Here is a 4,883-nt window from a genome sequence, read left to right on the forward strand (position 1 = left end):
GATTGTCCTCAGATGCTTCTGTGGTCTGGTTCTGTGTTCAGGACTGCTCTGAGAACAGACCTCAATAGTACAGAATATTGAAGTGGGGGGCAGGGAATGAAAATGTGTCTCTCAAACAAATTTGTCCAGAAAAGATAGTGAAGCTATCCACACGAGCAGGAAACAGGGTGAACTCCTGAAAGTAGCTGGAACCCTATTTCAAACCTCATAGCAAACACACAAGCACATGGTGAAGCCTGGACGACCAACCTTACAGGGTTTCCCCTCAGGGCAGGCAGCCACAGCTTGCAATGTTGGTCCTCCAGCCCCGCCCCAGGCAGCAGCAGCAGCCCCTGAGTGGCCAGGGGTGATCCCATGACCCAAGAAGGGCCCCAAGCAACTCCCTGATTGGTAGCCTCAGTTAACCCTTTCCTGGCAACCGCAGCACTGGCAAAGGCACTGAACTTTGTCCCGATGCCCCAAAACACCTGCTCACAAGGCAGGGATGGAAGGAGAAAAGAGAGCAGCTGGAGCTGCCAGCCAGTCCCAAAGGAAGAGCCAACATGAACACACACACACACACTCACACCCCAGGACCAGGAGGGACACGGCAGATGCCCCCTGGTTCCCAATCACACTTCCACATCTGCTGCCTGGGGAAGCCGAGTCAATGGCAGGTGAAGGCAATTGCTGGATGCCCCCACAAGTAGCCCAGGCACAAGGCACTCTCCCCTCATCTCCCCGTCTGCTCGCTTGGTAGGCATGCAGGGCTGGGCCACCCAGTAACACTGGGCAAATGGCCACCCAGGGCACTAAGCTGGTGGCAAGGCCGATGACATGTGTCCCCTACCACCCCGTCCGGTTGCCCTCCTGGCCACAGTGGATGGGAGGGCAAGCAGGCAATGGGGAGTGTGCTCCTGCCCGCCTTGCCATTGCTGCCCCCCACTCCCTTCTCTTGCTGCAGCAGCCTTGAGTAGGAGCTGGCTCAGCTTGAAGGCTCGTGCTTGAAACCCCAACTCACGAGCTGGCCTGAGGGGGTTTAAGGGGGCATACCTGTGAAGGGTACGCCTGGCAAGGAGTGCTCCTACAAGTAAAAAGCTCCTCCATAGTAAGCAGCGGGGGGTAGGGGTAAGGTACCCCTTACTCTTACAAACAAGCTAGCAGCAGCTGCTGCGGGAAGGTTGGGGGGGGGTGAGGGGACAGGTCCCCCTTCTACCTTCTCAAACCACGCTGCTGTGGGGTGGGACAGGGAGGTGGAAGGAGATCACTCTTACCATGGCCGCCCCCATTGCCCCATCCCACCGTACAGCAGCGTGGTTTGGGAAGGCAGAAGGGGAAACTTCCCCTCACCCTCCCCACAGCTGTGGCTGTGGCCTCTGCAACAGCACCCCTCCCATCCCACCGCACAGTGTGCGTGGAAGGTAAAAGGGGGAACTCCCCCCTTGTCGTCGTCCCCACTGCCTCCGCAGCCAAGTGGTGAATCTGTCTCCCCATTAATCCGCCACTGCCACCCCCTCCCAGCCTCCCAAACAACCCATTTTGGGCCTCTGTGCATATGCAGAGGCCATTCGTGTTGCCAGGCAGGTGGGTGTAGGAGGGTGGGCATGTGGAAGACGGTGTCCCCCATCACCCACCTGCCCTGATGCTGCCACCTGCAGCTCTTGCAGTGGGTGGGTGAGAGGCAAAGTGTCTCCTGCCACCTGCCCACCCTCATTGCCACTGCTATACTCTGCATTTTGATGGAGGGTGGTAGGGTGCAGTGTCACACCCAGGCAATTTGGATACCTGGAAATTTGGACACCTCGCCCTGAGGGCCCCCCCCCGCCACTGCTGTGAGCCCCCCACTGCTGCCATCGCTGCCATGAGGCCGAACCACCGATCTTCACAAGTTTTCCGGTGGTCCCAGTGACAGTGACAGGCAGAGTGGGGGTGGCCACTGGGCTGACCCTCCACCTCAGCAACCCTTGAGCAGCCTAGCAGTGGATGGAAGTGGGGCCACACACACTCACACACCCGTCCAGGGCCATCCCTCTTGGAGTGCAGGTCCCACCAGAGCAGACACATGAGCCCCCTAGACACATGCATGCACACACACATAATAGGGTTGCCAACATTTCATTTCCAAAATGGGGGGCACATGTTTGGGGCTGGGGGGTGGGCCTGGGTGAGGGGCTGGGGCTGGGGGGGGCAAGTGAGTGAGCAGGTGGGTGGCGAGGGGGCGAGCAAGCATGTGGGGAGGGGTTGAGCAGGCAAGTGGCAGGGAGGGGGCAAGCGAGCAGACGGGCAAGTGAGCTAGCAGTTCCACACTCATACCATCCTATCCCCAGTGCCCCTTGCCACCCGACTCCATTGCCAGTGGTTCTCTCTCTCTCTCCTCCATCCTTCTGCACACCACCCATCTATTGGAGGAATCCTCTTTCTTCCCAAGGACCTCACACTGGGACTGCGGTCCCCCCTTGAGAAGCAGCAGCCTTCTTCCCACAAAGCCCACCTTGCCATTCCACCCTGAAGCACCCTGCAGTCATGCCTATCCCCCAACTGAAGGCCCCCAGGGCAGGCTTCACTGTCAGGACACCCCACCTCCTCTCTCCTCTCAGGCAAGGGTGCTCATGGGGCAGGCTAGCACAAACAAGGGGGGTTGTTCCAAGATGTTGGTTGGACCCAGCACCTTTCCTCAAAGGGGAAGCTGCTCACATGGAGCTCACATGCTTCAGAGCGTGTGCAGAGAGGAACATCTGCAAGGCTGCTGCCTTGAGCTCCTGTGCTTTATGACTTCCCAAATGTCACCCACGGGCAAGGAACACTCTTTGCTGTGTGCACTGGCCCTGCTGCCTCTGGGAAGGGAGCACTGGTGGGTCCCCGCCAAATGGAAGCCATTCTCCCCATGGCAGCTGTTCTCTCCCTTGATGCTGCCGCCTGCTGCAGGCTTCTTCTTCTTCTTACCATATAGTGGACAAGGATGCACTCCCTCCTCCCCACCCCACCCCCACTGGCGCCAGGAAGGGGAGAGCAGCAGCCCCATCACCTGTGCAGTTTCCACCTGGAAAGGGCCAGGGGGCTGTTGCCTTGGGGGCTGGGGAGGCATCATCTCTGAGGCAGCAGTGGGTAGCTGCAAGCAAGGGGAGGGACACTCCTGCTCCTGCTCTTGTCCAGTGACGGGAAGGAGTCTGTTTCCCCACCCACCCTAGGCAAGGAACAGCCCTGCTCCCAGTGCCATCCTTATGGCTGTCTCTGCAAAGGCGGGTGTGTGTGTGTTTGTCCATCTATTACCTGCAACTGTTTCTGAATTGTGCACTGCCCAGGGGCTTGTGTATGGGACGGTATAAAACTGTGTTCAATCAATGAGGGTAATAAATGTGGGTATAAATGAAGAAATGAGAGCCAGCATGGTGTAGTGGTTAGAGTGCTGGACTAGGACCGGGGAGACACGAGTTCAAATCCCCATTCAGCCATAAAACTAGCTGGGTGACTCTGGGCCAGTCACTTCTCTCTCAGCTTAACCTACTTCACAGGGTTGTTGTGAAAGAGAAACTCAAGTATGTGGTACACCACTCTGGGCTCCTTGGAGGAAGAGCAGGATATAAATGTAAAAATAAATAAATAAAAATCAATAGGTTGTTGCGACCCACCCAAAGATACGTGCTTCAGACAGTTGGGAAAGTGTGCATGTCAGATTGGCAGCAGCTGCTTCTACAATTGCCGGGTTTGCCAAGCAATTGGTTGGGGCTTGGGCCCCCTGCTTTTTAGGGGGCCAGTGGTCCCTAATAGCAATAGCAATAGCACTTACATTTATATACCGCTCTATAGCTGGAAGCTCTCTAAGCGGTTTACAATGATTTAGCATATTGCCCCCCAACATCAGCCAGAACTAATAGAAAGCACCCTTGGCCACCGCCTCAACCTGAGAAACCAGGGAGAGGTGTGAATCCAGAAGTACTCCCAGACTGAGGACCTGTTCCTTTTGGGGAAGTGTGACTCCCATCTAGAACAGGTAGATCAAAATCATCTCTAGAGTTCTGACCCCGCACAATAAGTACCTCCATCTTATCTGGATTCAGCTTCAGTTTATTCTCCCTCATCCAGCCCATTACTGTAATACCCAGCTCCAAATCCCCTGATGACCTCTCCCAGAGGTTTCATGTAGATGTTAAAAAGCATTGGAGAAAGTACGGAGCCTTGAGGGACACCATACTTAAGCTCAGATTTCGAAGAGCAACAGTCTCCAAGGGACACCATCTGGAATCTACAGTATCCGAGAGGTACTAGCGGAACCACTGTAAAACAGTGCCTCCCACCCCCCAACACCCTCAGACATTCCAGGAGGATACTATGGTCGATAGTATCGAAAGCCGCCAAGATATCCAAAAGGACCAACAGAGTCACACTTCCTCTGTCAATTCCCAATTGGAGATCATCCATCAGGCCGACCGAGGCAGTCTCCACCCCATAGACCACCCGAAAACCAGTTTGAAATGGGTCTAGATAATCTGTTTCCTCCAAGACCACCTGGAGCTGAGAGGCCACCACCCTCTCAATTACCTTGCCAAGCCATGGGAGATTGGAGACAGGCCTATAGTTGCTCAACTCTGAGGGTTCTAATGTAGGCTTCTTTAAAAGAGGTCTAATGATTGCCTCCTTAAGACAAGGAGGCATCCTGCCCTTCCTCAGAGAAGCATTTATGATTTCCACCAGGCTGTCTACAATAGCCTCCCTGCTAGATAGAACAAGCCATGTCGGACAAGGGTCAAGAGAACAAGTGGTAGGCCTCACCGCTCCAAGCAGCTTGTCCACATCCTCAGGAGTTACAAACTGAAACCGATCCAGTTGAATCACATAAGAGGAGTCACTGGGCACCTCCAGTTCAGACATCAAATTAATTGTGGAGTCTCCATCTAGGTTGGCCC

This window comes from Hemicordylus capensis, chromosome 2 (assembly GCF_027244095.1).
Source record: "Hemicordylus capensis ecotype Gifberg chromosome 2, rHemCap1.1.pri, whole genome shotgun sequence".
Classification (NCBI taxonomy): domain Eukaryota; kingdom Metazoa; phylum Chordata; class Lepidosauria; order Squamata; family Cordylidae; genus Hemicordylus; species Hemicordylus capensis.